Source organism: Cuculus canorus, chromosome 3 (assembly GCF_017976375.1).
Source record: "Cuculus canorus isolate bCucCan1 chromosome 3, bCucCan1.pri, whole genome shotgun sequence".
Taxonomy (NCBI): domain Eukaryota; kingdom Metazoa; phylum Chordata; class Aves; order Cuculiformes; family Cuculidae; genus Cuculus; species Cuculus canorus.
In genome coordinates, this window is record NC_071403.1 from 103,058,297 (window position 1) to 103,082,045 (window position 23,749).

Sequence of the window (23,749 nt, forward strand, 5' to 3'; positions counted from 1 at the left end):
CAGGAGTGCATGTTAAAAGGTGATGAGACGTTAGCACTTATGATACTGCTTTATGTGCTGAAATGGTGTATATTTAAACACGTTAAAAGATGAGCAAAGCAGCATTATTAGTGTTTGTATCATGACTGTGAAACATTCCTTATCATTTCATGGGAAACTTCCATCTGAGGAAAAGAACACAGTAAATAACCCTTACTAGTACAACGTCAGCTGTTTAGTGAAATCATTTTAACAGAAAAGGGAGATAAGCTATTTTATTACATTTAGAAGATGAGCATTCTAGCTGGGATTGTTTTGCAGTATTCATAACTTTGATCTGATTCAAAAGTCAAAGTTTTGAAAACTGCTCTAAAACTTGAAAAGATAAAAACACTGCCTTTTGACTTTTATTGTATACATAGGGTAGCAAAAAATGCAGCTGCCACCTGAAAGTCAATATCGCTTAAATGAAAGGAAGCCTTACTTGTCTGTTATGTCTGTCAATGTTGTTAGGTTGAGTCTAACCAATCTCTTCTTCTCAATCCTTTTTTTAAAAGAAAGAAAACACATTGTAAAATAACTGTTCAAGCACTTTTGTGAAGTTGGAAATACATCAGGCTCTTTGGGCTTGGAGTGAATATTTTTTTCATTCTGGGTTTGTATAGCACTTAACCACAACAGTCCATAATATGATGCTGTAACAGCATTCCCCGACATGTTACAGACAGGGAAAAGGAAGTAAAGAGAACATCAGAGAACATCTTAAACCCAATTCTAGATCTGACTTCTGGTTCCATACCTATTTCCTTCAAATTCTTTGGTGTTTAAAATACAGAAAGGAGGAATCCATTAACTCCTTACACGCATACACACTCAGTCTTCAGAAGCCTTTTATGAAGAGTACACTGTAAACTTTAATGTTCCTGTTGACTGCCAATTTTATAAAGCCACTTCCACAAAAATGCAAAGGGCAGCAGAGCACTAGGAGTTTTAATTTTTAGAGGAAAAGAATGCCCAGAAGGGCTCTGCAACAAACTTTTTTCCTGCCTTCACATGTATGTCCTATATGATAGGGCAAATCATCACCCCAAAGCACTGAGCTGTCGTTACACTTGGCAATGTGCATTCCAGCCAGCTGGTTGGAGCCTCAGGTTCTTGCTGATAAATATAATTTGCCTAGAAACAGTCCAAATGTAGGTGAAACTGCACCTGCACCCCTGAGATTACTGTAACAGGTGTTAGAGGTTAGTGATATTTCTTAATGCCCACAAATTATTCAGCAGAACATGAGATGAAGGAGAGAGAGATCACAGCAGTCCTATTCTTCCTTGGCTCTACATGAAAGAAATGAGCTTACCTCAAATGAAATAGGTGTGTATGTATATACTCCACATAATTCTTACAGAAGTCCAAGCTATTACTTCTGGGAAAAAACCTGTGAAATTATATGGGAATGCTATCAGTTTACTTTTTTGGCCAATTTCTCATCATTTTCATCTTCTCTTAGTCCTGTGTTGGAATTTGGCATATTTATGATGATTGCCACCAGAAGTGAAACTGCTCAGTCAGATCACAGCTAACAGATGACAAAAGGTTAGGGATAAGACCTTGTCTAGTCTTTACAAATACAGAGATAAACCAGCCAGTCTACCGAGAGAACTTTAGCCTTTGAACATGCTGTAGGAAAAAGCTTTTACAAAATGCTATTTAAACACCTGGCTTACAAACTACTTCTTTCCAGACTTTGCTACACAGTAGTCCAACTAACTGGTTGACATTGCAACAGAAGCTTTGGTCTCTAAGCCATCTTGTGGTTCAGAGCTAAATCTAGAGCTGTCAGATGTCACAGACATGTACCAGAGCAACATACTACCCCTAGCAATGAGTAGTTTGAGAATCCCAAGTTATTTTTATAGAATATAGGACATGAGGATGCTCTGCTCAGTTAAGATGACAGCACTTCTGTAGACACACAGAGCACCCAAGAAAGCTTTCTGAGCAAAGCCTGGATAATCACCAGAGCAAAAATTTAGTATGTGGCTGTATTGGATTTCAGCCATGCGATCTCCATTCTGTCCAAGTCCCTTACCCATGTTTAGGTGGCAGTGCCTGCTCTATTCATCTAGAATTTCATAACTCATTTTGTTTTGAGTCAGAGTCCAGAGTGCAACTGATTTCTATGTACGTGCCTAACTGAAGTTTCAGCCCCACTCTAGGTAATTACATGCTATTTTGGATCTTACCCCCAAATATTGATTATTAATTCATTAAGAAAATACCAAAAAATTATCTGTATGATTGTAAAGAAAACACAGGAAACCAAATGGATACAACCAGAGTAAAAGATGCAATAGCAGTACAGAGCTCTTAGGAATCTGAGCTCCTTGCTTTGTAGGTTAAATTTAATGGGGCATAATTCACAGTCAGAATATTTTCATGCCAATATTTGTTCTAATAAATGGAATAAATATCTGGAAGTAAAGCCTATTAGGCAAGTGAGGCAAAGACTAGTGAGGCAAAATAGGAAAAGAGAAGAAAGACCTAATAAAGTCTTATTTCCACAAAATATTCATAGGAAGATAGCTTTTGCTAGCTGCAGAAAGCTACTAAAAGGCAACTTTGCCTATTGAAATGGATTACTAACTCTTTGAATTAAACACATTGCCCACCCTGACTTGCAAAAATATCTTTTAAAAAAAATCCAATATATAATGCAGAAGCCTCCTTCTGACATCCTCAAGAATGGAAGATCATTAGTCTTCCACCAGTTACTGCTTTCTCTTGAGATTATTTCCATGGCATGAGGCTGACTGAGCCTAGGAAAACACAGTTTTTTGTAGAACCACAGCAAACACCACACCAGGCAGTGACTCAGCAGCAGTTTCCTCTGGTTAGTGATCAAGACGCAAAATCTCAGGCGTAAAGCCCAGTAAGGTGGGGCCACATGAATACAGAGGTAGGAGAGATGAACGAGGGAATTCGTGTGAGAACAGCAGAGGTGAGAATGGAGACACTCCAGTGGGTCTGAGAGAAATGGAGACACTAAGCCAGACCCTCAGCTTTCTTGAACTGATAAGACACTGTGTTGTGAAATCCTGACCTCACTGATGTCAGTAGGAATGTTTCCAGGGCTACACTGGTGTTGGGATTACATCTCCTGATGAACCAAGCTGAGCTCATACCTCATTATCTGCTTGATTAGACACAAAATTTCTTCACAGTATTTCCCTTAAAAACAAGCCAACTCAACACCAAAAGCTTAGTAACTTTTTTTTACTATTACAAATCCATCCAATTTATTCTATTCGTTATACTGTAAGTATTCCACACAGATCTTGTACTTTATGCATACAGGTGTTTAAAATAAGATAAATTACGTGAAAAGGATAATTAAGACTTAAATAAGGTTAGTTTCTTACATATCACATTGTAAAGACAGCCTGGAACAGTGCTGAGTCTCTCAATTTAGGACAAGTGAAGTTCAAAACTGGTTCTTGGCTGGTTTTAGTTCAGTAAGAGAATGTCTTCCTGCCTTTGATGGGTTTAGAGACCATGGGCTGGTTTCTTGGCATTATTGGACTGATGCTGAAGGACACTCAGTACTGCAGCAAACTCACCATTTAACCTCACACCTGCACTATCTCTCCAGTCAAACTCAACCCGAGTTTAAGAACTTCACTTGACTAGGTCCTCATAAGCCACACTTTGAGCAATCAAGCTTGAAAAGGAAATGGGGAAAACCCAAATGCAAGGAAATCATGCTTCATATGTACTGGTTAAGTAGAGATTTCAGATGGCAGAAAAGACTGAGGACTTTTTCTAGGTCATTTGTTTATCTCAGAGGGAAGCAAAGGATAAAATATGTTCTTTTGCTGTTTCTTCCATGACTAAGTGGCTTTCATAGGCAGGACATTGTGAACATTTAGCAATATTATCCTATAATTTCTGTTTGGGCAGTTCTGTAAGGACAATAATCTGTAGCAGATAAGGTATGGATTCATGAGGGAGAAATAGTTGCAGATTAAAAGCTCATTTATGTTTCTAGAGAAAAGAGAAAGAGGCAACAGCAAAAATATCTGCACTTTTGTTTTGTAAAATCAAAGTGCTTTTTGCAGAGCCTTCACATTTAGAAATTGAGTTTTAGCCTTAAATAAATACTAGTGTATATTTTCTACCTCGGTCTGTGAACTCTATCTCCCTTCTGGATAACTTTCACCCAACTTCAGAATTTGATTTTTTCCAAGATTCTTGAGTAACAACACCAGGGTAAGAGAGCCATAGGTTCAGCTATGACACCACGAATCGAAGGAGAAATGATAGCACCCTCTGCTGTCGTTTTAGATGATTACCTTAAAGATTTCTAATCTCACTAGTTTTATCTTGCCTGGGAAAAAAGCCACCAGAATATTTGGTTCATAATTTTTAATTCACATTAGAAGGACTGTGACTGCCTTCTGATTTATTTCTATTTTATCGTTTTGTAAATGACTGTCATATTCCACAATTCAGATTAGTTTATCTCTTGGGATCTAAACAGAACTGAAATTTTAAATCTATGCCATCTGCTTATGTTAGATAAGATTCACTTTTCAAAATATACCTTCTCTTTCAAAGAGCATGGCTTTTATCACATGAACACTGAATTTCAACATACATCTTCAAAACCCGCTCTCTGACTGACAAGCTCAAAAGCTAGACAGCTTTAATTTTCACTTCTGTAATTCACACAGCAAACATTGGAAAGCTGCACAATATGAGATTGCATTTCCCTTTTCCCTGCTGCAGAGACAGCCAATTCTGACGCCCGAAGGGATTTAATTCCAGGATTAGGGACTATGGTACAATTTACATTACATTAGATGAATATATGTTCCCTCTCTCATTCCTGTTTCTTTTCTGTGAGGGACATATGTTTGTGGTTCTAGGGTAGATAAGGTATAAAATAAAAGTAAAATCACACATACAAAGACTCTTTTGTTATGTATTTAAGGAGGTGGACTTATTTGCTGTAGAACTGATCTAATAAATCTCAGGTTGTTTTTAATTCCTTCACATGCATGAACTGAGTGAAATGTATTTGAGCTGTATTATCGTGAGATACACAAAAGCATCTGTGTCTCCAGACTGTGGTATATTGAAATCCTTTTCTTTACATACTTTGTGTGGTGTATTGAGCGAAAAATGGATCAAGTCTTCTGGTATAGGTAATGTCTGTTTCATTAAATGGATTTCAGAGTTCAGTTTCAGGTTTTTCCAGCTATTACTTTTTCTTTCAAGAGGAAATTTGGTATTCTGTCCTCTTCCTTTTATTTCTTTTTTTAATGTTCAGTGTCGACGTTTTAAGTTGAAGTGCTGGGAATCTCCTGTATTCATTAAAAGAAGCTGTTTTGCTGTTAGTGGTTTTAAAACATTGAGTATCAGTACTTACATTCTTGAACAAAAGTGATGTTAAGTAGAAAAGTGCAAAATAAATACTAATGATACGTATGAAATAATAAAAATAAACATGTAATTATCCCAGCATTGCTTTAGCTTCATGTCATTGCCCAGAACTGTTAGTATACAGTAAACCAACAAAACCAATGAGTAATCAACAGGACAAAACCAATTAGGTTCTCAGTGAGCATCAGCTGGTACATAAAAATCACTAGTGCTGCATACATATACATTAGCAAGTATAGTATCTGGCCCAGTATTCCTCATGGAAGGTAAAGGCATAATGCCAAGACTGATATTGTTGGCTCAATTCAGTATCTATGTTTATTTCTGAAAAAAAAATCTATCAGATTGAACAAAATGACAACCGCTCTATGGTATTTACTATGCATCATTACCTGTAGGGTATGCAGCCAAAAGAACTTGCATTGTATCTCCAGACCTATCACAATTTGGATCTGTCTTTAGTTGCCACATCACCACCTCAGCTTCTCTTCACAAGTGAGTCGATGCCCTCTCCTGTGATTTTGTTTTCACGTTCTCCAATCTTAGCTGACTGCAGAAAAATGAAATCCAAATTTGCAGGTCGCAGCCTCAGTTCTCCCATCCCCTCCTCAACATTGAGCAGGGCCATAAGGCTTCCAAGAGCACGTCCACCTAGCAAAGCTTAAGTTCTTCATTGTAACTGTTTCTGTTAATGTTTTATTGCACTTATAGTTTTGGTATATACATCCAGTCTAAGACAAAAATATTCTATCAATTTGATGGGTGGTAATCTTTTTAGGCCAAGGCCCCCTTTCACAGCATATAAATCAAGGTTTTTTACTTGACATACACTTCTGTGGCCTTGAGACAAGTTGCTATGATGTCCTGCTGTTGCTGACTGACATCTGCAATATGACAGTCGTGTCATGGTCCAGGACATTCAGCAAAGGTTCCTCTGATCTTGATGAAAGCAAGCATGGGGTCAGAAGACAGCCGTGGTCTGTCCTTCAATGTAAACAGTGCTGGGGACCTTCTAGGATCTCAGGCAGCTTTACAGTATATATCACCCTAAAGCAGCCAAGCACAAGCAAGCATCAGGCAACTAGGGACACCACATCAAGGAGCTGTGGTATCATGGTAGGTAGACCTCAGATGAGAGCATACCACGCTTCTGCCTTGGCTTGCCTGCACTGCACCACGGCCCAGTAGTAACAGGACCAGGACCAGGACCTGGGAACAGCAAGACTAAATCAGGGGAAATTTCTGTACACAGTTCTTCACGTTCTTCCCCGGTTACTGACATCCACTTCTCTAAAAAAAAGTCTGTTTTATCACAAATGCTGATGTCCACTAGGTGGTAGCAAAAAGGCGTTATTGGGAGAGGAAGGGTTTTTCGCCTTCTTTCCAGTCGGGTATATGTACTGACCTCCACCAGCACACCTGGAGCCAAACTGCTGGTAGCGGTGGGTTTTTATGGGGAAACCCTGAGGAACTTCAGTTGTATAGATCCTGCAGCAGGAACTTGCTAAAGAGTAAATGCTTCTCGAAATTCACAAAGATGTGAGGAAGGCCACTTGCAGTAAAACCTTTGCTTTTTCAGAACTAGAAAATGGGGACAAGGGAATGCTTGGAGACTTTCTCATTGAAAGCATTCCCAAAAGCTGCAGAGGAATGCTCTGGTCCCATGTTCCTCCGGCATTGCTGTCCCATGCATAAGTTGTCGGATGTGTGGAGATCTCCATATTCATCTCATTCCTTCAGGATGTGCCACATCTGGTAGGGCCATCAGTAGGCAAAGTGCTAGAGGTCCAAGAAGGGAGCAAGGTAAAGGCAGTTCTTGTGTTCTGATGGCATTATTACTTCATTTTAAAAATACCTACAATTAATAAATTAACTGAACTATCTGTTGGGATGGAGATTCAGGCAAAAGCTTAAAGACACAAACATTGATCTGCTCCTGCTCTGCATCTGTAATACCACTAGCACTAGAGCTTAGTGAAAAAAATATGAAACTTCTGATCTCATAGAAGTATTCTTTTTCCATACAGGGACAAACTCAGTATTTTTTAAATGGAAGATTAGATTAGTTTTGATGAAAAGAGAGCAAGAGAATTGCCTTGAAATAATTAGGGCACTGACATGATAAAATAAAAAAAAAAATAAACTAAGTAAGATTTCTCATTCAAATCCCAGACCCTTGCTTGATTTAGGGCAAGCATTTGATTTCAATGGATGGCCTTACTAGAAAGTGCGACTTCTAAATTAGTGCTGTTAAGTCATCTCATAGGACACAGCGATGCAGTCTGTCTCTACCCATGCTCTGCTTATTTGCAGGTCTTTCTCAGCATGTTAATCTGAATTACCACACTACAGGAAACATCTTCTGCTGAAACATTCTTGCAATATCTTTGGATTACAGAAAATGGGTCTTTCATTTGGAAAATTGCTCCAGGAACTCCTGACCATCTCTGTTCAATGGTGCAGGAAGGCCACGATTTCAGAGTGAAAAAAGCAAAGCTCAGCAAACTGCCTGACCTCCTCTTGTGCACATACAACATCCCAGTTACTGCTGAAGCCTAGCAAAAATGGTGGCAGAACAACTGTGCAGTCATTTGGTACCAACAAAGTAGCACTGGGAAGGATGCAGTTTTTCTTCTCTAGCTCCTCAGTGTTCAGGCTGCAGGAGCTCAGCCTTCTTGAGAGAAATCCTCACCAGACTGCAATTTCGTTGAGTTCTTATTGTTCTACAAGAGAAAAACAGAGCAAGGAAAAACAAACAGAACAAAACTAGTAACTCTTTATTAAAGGTGAATAGTTTCAAGAGCAAAACTTCAGAAAATACCGTTAAGTCAAACAGGATCAACTATATTAGATTCTCATTTCTGCATTCCTGCAGGTTTGATTTGCAGGCAAGGCAATCAATAATCCACTTTTGTCTTGACTTTAGCAACATCCTGGAGGTAGTATTTTCACAGGGATTAACTGTTCAGTAGTTTCTTCAGTGTATTAATCACAAGCAAGCCTTCTTGAATGTCAGGACATCCTGTACTTCTGCTATTTACCTTTTTATTTTTATTTTTTTTTAAGGCAATATTAAAAACGCAACAAAAACAATCCCTGGGTTATTTGACCATTACTTAACTTCATATCCTTCTCACAAGACAAATTTTTCTCAGAACCAATCCCTGTGGCACCTCCATTTCCTCATGTAAGTTGTTATTTGTCACAGTTCCTGCATTTAAGTTATAACCCAGACTCGCTCCATTTTTAGATTGCGCCATGAAAAGAATGCTTTAAATCAAGGTGAATACATTTCTGCTCCTATAGTGGACTTCACAAAGGCTTTTCCTGATGTCAGCTCTTCTCTAGCCTCTTGACAAATACCGTTGCATTTAGGATGAAAGTTTTCCCACTAACAGGATATGTAGCCTTTCACCTCTAAGATGCTGTTTTGAATCCTGCCCTTCTCAGCTGCCAAACAAGTGTCAAAGAGCAGCAATTTAGATTACAAGAGCTGAAGGATCTTGATACAATCTCCAGGGAAAAGATATTCACGAAGGACAGGAGTCCATTTGGCCCCTTTCCTTTGAGACTGGCCTTCCTAACCAAAGAGTTAATCAGAAACTAAAGTTAGACTAGCTCAGTTATGAAATTAAGTGGACATTTTTGGTAAGTCATGCAATGAAGTAGCTTACAGATTTAGCAGACTTCAGATTTGGTCAGGGAGAGGGTATCCAGTTACCATGTACTGCATGGGTTGTGCTAATAGAAGCTTTAATACCCTTGCTTAATCTCCCACCAGCCAGAAGGGACTAGTGACTACAGCATCCCTGTCTCGCTTAATAATTATTTACTTCTGTGCTGATGCCTAGTGGTGCTTTCTCCAAATGGGGGCTGGCATACAAGCAGAAGAAAAGGTGCCCTTTTTGCACGCCAGAACCATGCCTATGCCATGGTTAAACAGAGTATTCTATTATCTTGTTCTTCATGGATGATGATCCAGGAGCAGCAGTAGTAATAAAATTTCTTGCCCTATGCAATTTCATTAACCTTGTTCAATTTGTGACTATGAGCTCTGCAACCTCAAATGTCACCTTATTTTCTCCTATCAGATGTGTGAGTTAGTCATGCACAGTTTTTATTTATAAATGTAACATTACTCTGTTTATCTGAGCCCCAGACATTTTGGGTAAGCACAGAGCTTAGACAAATGGAGATACTGGCCCTGAGTGTAAAATACATTTTCTGAGCATGCTGTGCTGTCTGAGGAAGAACAGGCAAACATCCTAAACAATGGGGAGACCATATGGAAAACAAGCTGAAGGAGGACTTAAATTAAAGTTGAATCCAAAGGCTTTGCGCACGCACACACACACGCACACTCACAAAAAATAAAACCACCCCACATTGACAGCGTGAATGGAGTCAGGGAAGAGAGCACTGCTTTTTGGATATGACCCATACTGTGCTCTGGCAATGCAGATACTGGAGTTGGCTCTCACTAGTCCTCCTGTCACTGCTTGCCATCTCTACGTTTTCAGGGGACTAAGGGACAATCAATGCCAGCTGCCCTGGGCTTCTCTGCTAAACTGTTATAATAGGTGCAGTGGGCAGACTTAGTTTTCAGGAGTTTTCCATTGTTTTGCTCTGCAAAAAAAAAAAAAAAAAAAGTGGTTTTGGTTCTGGCAAGATTTTCCCTTTTCTTCCTGGTGAATGCTGAGGTAAAGAAACTGCTCTGTTTCCCAGCACTGTCTAGCGCATCCATAAACAACTTCCCCTTGGCTTAAACAGTCTCTCACAGTCCTTTTATTTCCTGACATAATTATGGAAGTCCTCCTTTGTCACTACAGCCTTCAACCCTTTTTTTGTCGCATCTTTTGTTGCCTTCCTGACATTTCTGATTTTTTTGACCTTCTTCCGTAATTTTCCTGTTTCTTTGGCTTTGCAGTGTTGCATTGATCCTGATGATTTATATTTTTTACTATGTCTTTATCTATTCCACACCCCACTGCTGACATAACCTACTCATCAAGTGCTTCTGACTTGGTAATAAATACCTTGAAGTCCCCGTTAGTTGCTTAATTTTCCCACTCCAATCCTATGCTATTCTTTGCTGTGCTTAGTGAAGTCTATAGCCCTTCCTCAAACGGTCAATGGAAGTCATATGTGTGAACATCAGAACAGTATTTGGCAACAAAAGCTTAAGTTTTTCTATATTACATTTTACTTTGCAGAAAATTAAAAATAGGAAAAAAAAAAAGTTTTGAAGCTTTTTCCCAATCCACGTCTTACTTGAGCAGAAAAGTTTATTATCTTAGTGATATGTATTTTCACTTTTATCTGCTATCCCAAAAGTTGCAGATGGGTATTCTTGAGGGGAGGACACATGAAGGACAGTGGGTGTTTTCCTGGGACTCTCAGGGCCCTGAATTCAAGCACTCGTCGCTTACCTACAAAGCTAAACCTGGTTGCTTTTCAAATATTTGAAAGGTAAATGGAACAATATATTTTTGGGTAGATCCCTGTGAATAAATACTCAGTAATTTTGCCATATAACAGAGCTAGGTCAAGAGCTTCAGTCCCTTGTTCTGGATTCTAGCGACAACTTACTGTGGACCACTGGAAACATGAAAAGATTGCTACACTAACACAAAGATCTTTAATTGGAAGATTCTATAAAAAGACAACAGAAGATTAATTAGTGTCATATACTCCTTTATGATACTGGGTTTAATGCAGGGAACGGATTTAGTACAAAACATAAGCCTGATTGTCCTCAGTAGACAAGAAAGCACTCATTGAAGGGGGGGTAAATAAGTTTTGAAATTCATCTGCAGGTGAAATTGTTTGATTTTCCTTATTTTTTATGCATCATTTCATTGACTAGAGAAATTCTCCGTTCTAAGAAATATAACATCCACAGTTTTACTCTTTACTCTAAAACAAACAAACAAAAATATATGTGTCATGCCTGAGTTGTTTAGAAAGCTAAATTGTATCTCATAGGTATGAGCACAATACCACGTTCCATTTTATTTCAGTTCTGCCATTTTATCTCACAGAGCGCCAGTTAGGGCAAGTAATCAAGGCCAAGATGATACACAAACCTTAACAGTTTGTTAGAAAAATGTTGTAGGATGAGCAACAAGATGGACCTCAGGCGGCTGTATTAGTTGAGTCCCATCAGAGTTTCTTACTCCATATCTGGTAATCACATACCAACCGAAGACAAACATTTATTTTTGTGCTCTGGGGCCTGGGAAAAAAAAGTTTGTAATATTTTTTATATTACTTTACCTGCAGATGTGCTTTACTGAGGTCACATAAATGTATCTCAGTGATTTTTCATCAACACACTGCCTGGCAGTCTGTATTCCTCTTTATAAACCACCAACTACTCCATAGCTGCTTGTTTACAGGCCACATTCACAAGCTAATCTTCTGGAATAAAGGCCTTCATGTTTTGTTTACTTTCTTTCTCTACTTTTATGAATTATCTATTAAAAATTGCCAGTACTGAAATGTGAAACGTAACTGGAAGAAACAGAAATATTAAAACTGGCCTAAAGATATACTCACAGTAATTTCTGTAGGCACAGCCTACGTGTGAACTGTCTAGTCCCATGACAAGGGAAACACCTTGTTTTTCAGGACGAGTTTATACTTTCTGGAGCATGCATATGACATTTCTTCCCATCCAATTTTTAATTAACGTTTCTAACAAATTGCCCCACTGAAGAATACAGATTCTTGGATTCTTCAATACACAGTACTTGTTTCTGGTTGTAACCTGCATATAGTATTTTAAAATAATTATCATCTATTAATAGATTTTACAAGGCCATGATGATACTATCTCACGTTGCCTGATAGCAAATTAGTAGAGGATGTTCACAGTTATTGCATTTCATATGATGTTTAGTAATTGCTGTAGAATTCATTTTACAAACTCAGTAAAACACGTTAAGATTTTGTTAATAAAAACCATTTAATCTTAAAATAGAAACATAAGGTATCTTGATGTAGTGTTGCACCTGCAGCAATGGCAAACTGTGGGAATGTACAGAAACTTAAACAAAGTTGTTTCTTATCTCCCACTTCTACAGTCTATATTTAGAAACAAGAAATCATGATTGAGGCCATTGTTTTAATTCTGAACTGTGCTCTGCATGTTTGAACATGTGTTCAAAGCTCAAGTTTACCTAAAAGAAGCAGTCAGCCCAAGATCAAACATTCCCCTTGCAGGGAATGAGAAGCACCAGAAACTTTGGACCCTGTAAGTCTGAGCTTCTGTTGTTTCCTGGTGTGACACCTCTATGTTATGGGAGTAGGAGAGAAGGCAACATGGCTGCTCTGGTCTGGAGCAAGTGGAAGGGGTAGAGAGTAAAGGCAAGGAGGTGGGTCTGGATGTCTCTTGTTCGCAAGTCTTACATTGAACTGTCCAAGTGAGAAATGTGGTTGAGTAGGGACAAGGACTGACTGTTGGTAATCACAGTCCCTCCTGAGCCAGAGGACCCTGCAACCCTCAGCATCCTCCTAACTTATCCTGCCTCTGACTCAAACTCCAAGTCCCCAGTACTTTCACTCTCCTGATCCAGATGTCATATCCTTTACCTCCCTGCATTGCAGTGACATACTAGGAGCTCAAATGACCTAACTACATTCATTCTACAGCTCCTTCCTTTGTCCTTATCCCCCTCTTTCCTTCCAGCTTTCCTCCAATCCCAAATCCTTTCTCACTGCTCCTGTTTCAAACACTCCCCACTCTGCCTTTTCTCAAATGTCACATAAGTTAACCACAGTCTCCCCTTCAAGATCATGTCCTCATTAAACACTCTCCTATTTAAAATTCTTAGCCCAGACCCTGCAATCCACCCGGAGCCTCCTACCGCCCTCTTCTTACTCTTCCCTTCAACCCTAATCCTCTATCCTGTTCCTAAATTCTCTTCCAGTTCCCCCCCACGCCCCAAATATATACTCCCTTTTACCTGCAACTCCATTCTCACCTAAGTCCCTACCTCAGATTATCAAACCTACTGCAGCATCTTAGTTCTTCCTGCTCAGATTTGGTGATGTGCCCGTCTGCCATACTCTTCCCCTGTAGCTGGGTGGCCAGCTAAAGCCTTCCCCTTTTTTTGGTTGTCCTTGCAAGACAAAAGGAAGGAATCAGAGCTCCTCCTTTATCCAGAATTTCAAAAGCTTAGTCCGCACTTACTAGATGTCAACAAGAACAAAATAGTTTTCAAAGGAAAATAGTGAGGTGAGGAAGAGGATGTAGGGTAGCCATATTTATCAAGAAAATTCTCTGAAGTACAGGTATCTGTCCCTAATTCATCACAGTAATAGAGCATGGAGAAGGGAATTTGCTTAGAGAAAGAAGAAGGGCAGAAATCTTTGACCAGGTCAGCATTCCCCAAAGCAAATCCCTGGAAAGGTGGAAGGAGTCAAAGCAGGACGTGTCCCATCTCCTTCAGATCTGTGTTACACTTGTGTTCTCCAAGGCACGTGGAAAGCCCAAGCTGTCCTACATTCATCACAATTGAGCTCCATCTCTGGACCCATATAAATGGGGCCCTGGACCCCCAAGTCCTTGGGAACAGAATGAAGCAAGACGTTGGGGACCTAACTGAGCCAACAGGGAAAATTTCTGGTTTGGATTTTGAGAAGCTTGCAACACAAGGCATAAAAATTTCCCCAGAGCTATGTATGAAGAACTGCACTGCAGCAGCCCAGTGTTAGTTGTAGGATATTATGATGGCGACAGAATTCCTTCATGTATAGTGTTGCAAAATGGTACTAAGCAATATCTGTGAGTATATCCTTGAACATTTTTCCACCACTAAAAGTGACTGATCCTGTGCAGGTTTAGCCAAACTTTCTCAGAATACTATGCAATACCAAGGAGTAAAGTAGTCAGACCATTGCTTGAACTAGTGTAGCTGTTCGCAAGGACAGCTGTCATGAGAGGGAGGCAGGAAAAAGAAAAAAATAGTTTCCTTCTGCTTAAGCAGAATTTCTTGATGTTACAAATGTCTTTCCTCAGAGAATAAAGGGGCTTTTTGTGATGACTGAAGAGTCATTTCTGCATACAATAGGCATCCAAATTCTGGAGGAGAAACAAAACACCCAAATGATCAATGTATTGTAAGGGGCACTACTTTTAAGAAACTTAGGTATGTACAGCAGATGGCTAGGACCATATTTGAACACTCCAGATTCTTTCTGATAGATGCCATGTGGACAGACACAACCCTACTCTTTACTGTACATGTGATTTGTAAATTCTTCTGCTGGCATTACTGAAATATCACTGTTAAAACAACAAACAATATTTCCCTCACATGCCAAAGAAAACAGGAATTTTAACATTTTAAGCTTTCCCTAGAGATGGCAGAATTCGCTTGGTTTGTGTGTTACTCCACAGGGTTGCCTGTTATGCCCGTGTGAGGGAGGGATGACTCCTCTGTTTTTTTCCACTTATTTCCCAGTGAGGAGCTCTTTGTCCACAGACTCCTATAACAAGTCTCCTTGATTCTTGTCTGTGCCCATCATTCATTTCTGAATCTGCTAGGTAGGACAGTTTTGTACAGGCTGGGGTGTGGGGAGAAGTTATTGCATTTGCCCAGACTCCTATGGCAAACAGCAAGCTTGAAAGGAGGAAGCACGACAGGTTAAAGATAGTCAGCTTTGTTTCTTCTTCAAGAAACCCTTTTCTTCTTACCAGGCAAATGTTTCTGCTTCTTATCTGCTTACCACTCCAAATAGCCTCTGCCACCAAGGTCTGTGTGTGGGCTGCTTCTTGTGAAGGACAAATGTTCAGCTCCGGCAGCAGCCAACTGACCCTCTGCAATCAGGGCACTGCTCCTCTGCCTGACTGTGACTCAGAACTGGCTGGGGGCCCTTCTACCCTTGGCGCTTGGCTCCTCTTGCCTCAGGTTCATCTCCCATCACACAGTGCCATGCTGGACTGCCAAGTATTCTGCTTAGGTAACACTTGGCATTTCCAGCCCCAGGACCTCAGCACTGATGCAATTTCCAAAATTGTTTTTTAAAAAGCCACAAATATTTTGAATTCCTAGCAACTGAGAAACCCCTAAAGCAAGAAAGCAGCATTATTCTGGCAGGAAGGGAAGAGGAAAGGCTGCAAGAAGGAGAAGAATGGTGGATTGAGAATTGCTTCATGTTTCTACTCCTTCCTCCTCCTCTTTAAATCTGCTCCTAATGCAAGTTCAGGGGAGAGCTGAGAAGAAAAATGGGGCAGGGAAAAAATAAACACTGGAATACTCTCTCCAGGATTAGAAGCAGGAAACAAAGAAAGCAATGGCTGCATCTTTTTCTCTCTTCTCTAGCTTCTCACCTCCACAAAAAAACATGTATCTATACAGGTGAGAGACAGATGTTATTCATTTTCCCCCTTCTTCCTTCATTAAAAATAAATAAACAGAAGCATAGTTAATGGTTAGTGCTGCTGACTTCACAGAGCGAACAGTTCTCTTTTCCCATCTTGCCCATAGTTTAATTATGAACTTAGGCTGCCTTCAGGCTACAAAGGGCAAGTGAGCAGGGTATACATATATCCAGAAATGCTGTAAGTGTTTGATGTCTCTGAGCTAAAATTAAAAGAAAAAAAAATGAAGTGGAGAATAAAAGCAACATGCAAACCACGGAGCTTGGAGTCAAGGGGAGAAAAAGTGAAAAAACAGGTCTGAAGATAGCTGAGCAACAAGCAAGATGGAGAGCTTCCAAGTTCAGCAGTAGTGGTAGAAAGCTGCTTCTGTGAAAGTTATTACTATATGATCTTCAAAGTAGTCACAGATAGAAAAAATAAATGAACAAGCTATGGCTGCTCTTAGTGTTGTCTCTGGGTTTACCAGCACCTAATAAGCAAAACAGAAGGACCAAAATCAAGATCCTAAGCTCCGGAGCCAGAAGAATGACAGAAAACCCAGAAAAACTGTTGGAGTTCAGAAGAGCCAGGGAATGTGATGTATCCCTGCACCTCCAAAACACACACGATTTCCTTGGGCTGTTTGGTGGTCTGGAACACTGAACACCAAAGCTCATCATTTAACCGTCAGGGAAGCGAAAGCAGAGCTGAAGGACCATATGGGATAAATATGGTCATACAAATCTGACATTCTGCCATAAGCAGAATAACTTGACAGCCACAGAGACCAGGCTCCAGTTCCTGAAGCTGTGGGAAGAAGAGAGCAGCTTTCGGTCTGGGTTATTCCGTGATGGAAGAGGACAGAGTTTACAGAAGGCTGCCAGAAGGGGAAGAAGGATTTGGAGCTTTAGCAAATCAAAACTAGCCCCCAAAATATTTTCTTTAAGTGTGATCCACATTTTCTGTGACCCAAAGCCAATCAGAGCTCCTATGAGATTACAGCTGAACATCACACATGAGGTCAAGGAGCTGATCCAAAGTTCATTAAGTATCAGAGAAATTAATTTGGCTTGCTTTTAGATGCAATAAAATACAGGTGATTGTTATATTTATAAGGAAGAAGAGGCACATACAAACTAGCTGACTTCACAGAAGATATAAGGTCACTATTATTTGCAGAAGCCATAAAATGTGATGAATAGCATGGATATGCTTAAAATTGCTAGTAATGCAAAATTAATAAATATAAGTACCTGACAGAATGTGGAAAGCTTGCTTTTTGAAAGTCAGTCCAGTAGGTAATCAGGTCAATTTCTAGGAGAAACTCCAGGGAATTTCTCCCATAGATTAACACAAAAATAATAGGGTACCCCAACATCAGGCTGCTGCTAGAAATCCTGCACATCGAGAGAACTGTAAATACTGAAGACAGACTACTGAGAGACTGCGGACCCTGAAAACATCTACCTGATGCAGTGTGAAAAGATGCCCTAATTTTAACCAGGTTTATATAACTCACAGAGCTGTGTTCATGATCTGTGCCTTTCCATGTATCATCCAGTGAAATCACCTTGTTAATCAGCATGAGTTTTATAGAACAGTTGAGCGCTAGGGGAACACTTAGGAAAGATGCAGTTTAAGTGGGGGAATAATCAAACAAAACCTCCAAAAACCTAAAAAAAGAATTACAAATTCCAGATAGCTGCTTTACAGTTTTACCTCTTTAATACGTAAAGATGAAATTTAAATTTAGATAGTGGTAGCCAGATTGCAGGTAGTAATGTTTACATATGCATCCCAAAATCTAGCTATCTTGATACAAAGAGTTCTTAATCAACATCAGAAAAAAACTCAACTTGTGACAGAGCGCCTCATGAACTTTGATATGGTGATAAACCTTTAAAACTAAGACAGAGGAGGGAGGAACTAAAGAACTTTCAGTGATGTTGGAAGAATATCCCCAGTTGTTAGAACAACGGTGGACTTTCCAACAGGAGTCAGAGTGGGTTATTCAAGCCCCACTGCACGTCTATAGTTTAGGAAAGGACATCCCAGACACTATTGTGAACCAAGATGGAGATAATATTTACTCCTTTTTTTTGGCTTTGGAACCATAAGCACAGGTGATCAGACTATGAGTGAGACTAATAAATTTTGGAAAAAAAGAAGAGCATAATAGTGTATTCATGCATGATCAAAGGACAATGCACACATCATTAATCTAACAATGCATTTATTACTAATTGAAATTCCTTATCAAACAAAATCAATAAATACAATCTTTTCTTATCATAAATCTGACTGGTGAGATTGTCATAAAAGTTGTTATGATATACATATATTTTTATTAAAATTATTTGGGGTTTTTTGCCAGAGTTCCAAGTTTCTCCTCTATGAAAGGTCTGACCACTAGTTGGCATTGTTACTTCATTTAAATAAATTAAATGAGGTTTTCATCTACAAAACCAAACCTCTGCATTTTTGAGCTCTAAGTTTCATTTAGCCGCATCTGGCAAAGGTGGTGAGGAAAAAGTAATATGTGACTGGTAAATTGTTTTCCCCTCCAAACCTCATATATCTCTTTCAGCAAATTTTTAGTTCTACCTGAACTGCTGAAGAACAGACAGAAGCAATCTCAAGTGTATTTGTGAAAAAAACAACAACAAACCCAAAACATAGCCATAGTGACGCATGCTTAAACAGTAAAGTCCAGGCTGTGAATATATACCCAATGTTATTCCCAGGTTGGGAAACTTAAATAACAGAAACACAATGGTTAAATGTGAATGTGAAATAAAACCACCTTATATCCCAGTGTAGCTCCTTCTGCTACAACTAATAACCCAATACTACAGCAGAAACTTGGTTCTGTTCTACAGCTCTGAGCTACTGGTAATAGAGCAAGTGACATCTTTTCTGTGTAGAGTTTCTCTCATTTTTAGAATAAAAGGAAGGATTTGTTCCTCATCTTTACAGAAAAAACAGGATGCTACACTTCTGAGTTTGGGTGCGAAGAGGCCTTTTGGACAAAGAGTCTGCCTGAGTTGGCTCCAAGAGGCTGCTCACTCCTGACAGCATTTGATGTGAGGCTGCATTATCACATACCAGATGAAATGTCAGATTCCTCCTGGCTGTGCTGCCCTTAGCTCTGCTGAGCAAGAATGGGGATCATATCCAGGGTTCAGCAACACAAATTGCTGATGGAGGTCCTTGCAGACAGGCAAATGGACGAGAGCACAGGTTTTCTGTCTGCCCAGGCAGTGAAAGAAGGAGAAGGAATTTTCACCTTTTGAAGATTAACTTCTAGGGCTGACATTAAAGCGGTTAAGTTTTTGCTTTAGCTGTAGATTTGGCTTCTTTTCAAGTAAAGTTAACATTTCAGTTATGTAGGCGCAAGCTTTCAAAAATGTCTACTTCTCAAAGGAAAATGAACACAACCCGAAAGAGCTGCTTTAGAATGATAAAAAAGATGCAATCTCTGTCATACTGCAAATCATGGCTCCTACACAAACCCCACAGACTGACATTACTAGCACATTAACTACGGTGAGTCACAGAAAGGTTCTCAAATTAAATCCTCATCTACACTACTGACACACTTTATGGCCTTAGGTATGTCTCATCCACACTCCTTAGCTCTAAAATATGCATAACACTTACCCAGCATTAGAAAGATTAATTCATTAGCAACTGCAAAGTGCTAAGTAAATGTTTACAACAATTAAGAACCAAGTAGGATGTTTTCATTACCAAAACAATAAGAAATGTCAAATGCAAGCAGCACTGATAAGAGTGGTGGAAAATAAAATTAAAGCAAAAACTTCCTTCCATTCTAATGAATGTTTGAAAGCCAAAACAACAACAAAATGTGGTCAATCAACCAGACTGTGGTTCTGAGTGACTTGAGTAGCATGACATCAACTCTTTAAAAAAGCACCGTGGGCTGATATATAAGAAAACGTAAACAGCATTTACAACTGCTTTGCATACACTACTTTGTAAAGTCTTGTGACACAAAACAGCTACATCCAAGCAGCTCTATCCACAATAGAAGAATAGCTATAGTAAACCATCCCCAAATTTCTCACTATCAAATATCTTAGCAATTGTTTTCTTTTGAAGAAGATGTGCATTAGAAACACTCATTGGATTGGAGTTACCAGATGTAATGCTACTTAAGACACCCATGTATGCAGTCTAATCTAAATCCTCTTGGTGAGAAGCAGCTGAAATATGCGTGGTGGCTCCTCGTTTATAACACAGACTGGAGTCTGATACCCAATTTTACTCATTATCAGAATCTATATAAATGCTGTCCAAATTATTTAGCATTAAAAGCTTACATCCTTTGAAGATAGACAGGTTAACGAGCTTTAAAATCATTAATGAAGTAAGGCTTGAAGAATATCCTTCTGAACAGTGTAAACATTGGCTCAGCTAACATCTCAAGCCATCAGCAAAGAAAGATCACTAGAAGACCTAGGCCAAGATGCTGTGGGAAATAAGTGGAAGGCAATAACAGCTGGAAATATTTGGCACATACAATAAAGTTTTGAAACACTTTGGATACTGTGTTTCCAAACTTTTCTCTTTTTTTTTTAGCCACAAAATATTTCATTAGCACTTGCATATGTAACAACTATGTTGTTACCTGCCATGAGATGATACAGACATCCTTCTCCTTCCCCCCCTCCCTCCAGTTATTCATTTACAGAATGCATGTAAGAGCACATCTCGAGAGCTAATTTTACATATCTGTTTAGGATGTCTGTCTGTATACATTACAAATGGAAATTCTTAGGGTGCTTTGCTAATTAAATGGCCTTTACACAATAGTTCTGTGTATCTGTCCAGCTTTGCATTTCCTAATGGCTACCAAACATGACAGGCAGTTTTAGCCAGATTTGAAAGATGGATTGAAGAGGTCCCAAATTCCTGCAGTGCTGTAGATCTGCATAAGAATATAAGATACCATCAAATGACTTGTTAAAGGAAAGGCTGCAACAGGGGATCCACAGTTCCCTGATGAGTCAGGTTAGGGAGGACACATACGGGTTAGAAGAAGGCATCACACGTACTGAGTTTTGCCCATACGGTTGTTCAGAGGAATATACAAGTATGTAAGCAGGGAGCAGAGAGGCGGGGAACACTGGAAGGGGAAGAAAGGTAATGTGGGAGGGCTCAGAAGAGGTGCAGCTGTTAAATCTAGAGGGTTTTCAAAAATGTATTTATTTGTTTTTACTAGTATAAGGTGGGTATGTAGAATGTGAGACTTGGAGGAACTAGGTTTCTGATGTTCGGGAGAAAAAGTTTCTTTCTACTACAATGGTTCGTAGACTCATAGAACCATGGAATAGAATCATAGAACCATGGAATACAATCATAGAATCATTAAGGTTGGAAAAGACCTTTAAGATCAGCAGTCCAACCACCATCCCAACACCACCATGCCTACTAAACCACATCCCGAAGTGCTACGTGAATATGTTTTATGAACGCCTCCAGAGATGGTAACTCCACCACTTCCCGGGGCAGCATCTTCCAATGCTTTACCACTCTTTCAGTAAAAAAAACTTTCCTACTGTCCAATCTAAATCTTCCCTGGTGCAACTTGAGGCCATTTCCTCATGTCTTATAGTTTGTTACCTGGGAGAAGAGACCAACACCCACCTCGCTGCAGCCTTCTTTCAGAGAGCTGTAGAGAGCAATAAAGTCTCCCCTCAGCCTCCTCTTCTCCAGACTAAACAGATCCAGTTCCCTCAGCCGTTCCTCAGAAGACTTGTGCTCCAGACCCCCTAACCAGCTTTGTTGCCCTTCTCTGGATACATACCAGAAACTCAACATCCTTCTTGCAGTGAAGGGCCCCAAATTGAACACAGTATTTGAAGTGTGGCCTCAGCAGTGCCAGGTACAGGAGTATGATCACTTCCCTGGTCCTGCTGGCCCCACCGTTTCTGATACAAGCCAGGATGCTGTTGGCCTTCTTGGCCATCTGGGCACACTACTGGCTCATGTTCAGGCAGCTGTTGACCAGTGTCCCATGGTCCTTTTCTGCTGTGCAGCTTTCCAGCCACTCTTCCCCAAGCCTGTAGTGTTTCATGGGGTTGTTGTGACTGAAGTGCTGGACCCAGCACTTGGTCTTTTTAAACCTCATACAACTGAGCTCAGCCCATCCAGTCAGACTGTCCAGATCACCCTATAGGGTCTTATTTCCCTCCCATCCCGTTTGGTGTCAGCTGCAAACTTACTGAGGGAACACTTGACCTCTTTGTCCATGTCATTGGTAAAGATATTAAACAAGATTGGCCCCAACACTGAGCCCTGGGAAACACCACTTGTGACCGCTTGTGTTCCTAATTATTTAGACATCTCTCTCAATTGGTTGAAACCTGCTCATCCTCTGATCAATACGATGAGGGATGACAAAAGTAATAACACAAATACTTATGTACTGTGGTACAAGAGTCACAGTCGCTGCATAGACCTGTCTGTGGCTGAACCACAAATGCAAACAGGAAAGATTATTCCTGTCCTAAAAAAATATTTTTCCAGTCTGCCCTAAAATAGTGAAACCCAAACTTAACATAAACCAACCACTCTGTTTAATGGTGATTATAGACTTGCTTGATTCTATGCACAGTAACAATGGTTTGAATTTGTTAAAGGTTGCAAGGAAAAGTACAGCAGCAAGACCTTGTAGCTGGCAGTGTATTTTTGTTCCTCATCTTAAAGCATACACAGTAGGTGGCTGCACAGCAAGTACTTTTAAACAACAATCTCTACAGAAAAAATGGAATTTACTATGCACTGTTGAGCAAAGCAAACTGGTAGGTAAAAGCATGATCAGTACTCTCTGAAACTGCATAGATGTTTCACCTGTGCAAAAGCCACCAGAAAAAAAAATAAATAACTCTGCTGCTTGCCTGTGTATCCTTAGGGAGAGCATCACTCCTGCTGTCATTACAGTTACATACAGAGCTCTACCATAAGACTGGGACACGAAGAATATTTAAGGAATCCAGAGAGTGCTTCTTTCCCATGATACATATATATATATGTATATAAAATGTGCCAGAAAGGAGGAATAACAGAGGCAAAACAAATTTGGATTCAGTCAGTACAGCATGACAAGGATTCAGTTGTACTCCAGGCTTTTGCTTGAGTAAACAGTGATGTGCGTCATGACATGTTCAAAAGAAAAAAATAAATAGCCTTTAAAGACACAAACTGTCTATATAATCAGAGGGTGGGGGAACACTACTGGATTACCAGCACCTTTTGAGGTAAATAGAAATCAGCAGCTCTGCCTTTAGCAGGAGTGGAGAACAAGGATGCAGATTGTGCAGTAAGGCTTCCTGCATTCCCAGAAATGCACGTGACAGATGTCCAAGTACCCACGTCTACACAATACCTTCCCAATATTCGTAACCAAACAAGGACCTAAGTGACAGCTCAGACAGCAAAAGAGAGCAGACAGCACAAGAGAGACTGAAGGCACAGCGGATGTGCCAGATCCCTACAGTAAGTAAGAAAATTGTTAAACAAAGCTTGTTAAATAGTTTAGGGGAACAAATCTCTACAAAAATGGGGCAGAAATCTTAGCACAGGATTACCAAAAAATAAATACAGTGCAAGCACTGATCTGGTTTCCTTTTGAAACTAGTGGATACACATGGATTCTTATCTTCAGGAATTCTCCGTATTAGTTACACAATCCCTTCCATTGGACTTATCACATTCAATCTCCCAACTGTTTAGACTCCTCGCTCCCTCCAGTCCTATTTGGACCTTCAATCTGTGAGTGTCCAGGAACCTTCCATTTTCCAGCCTAAGTTAACCAGATAAAAACCACTTGATCTGAGGCTAGTATTATCCTCTTATACATAATATTTCTCTCCTTGGCACATAATCCGCCAATCCGTTTGCAAACAGTTTTCCTATCCCCTTACAAGAACCTGCCCA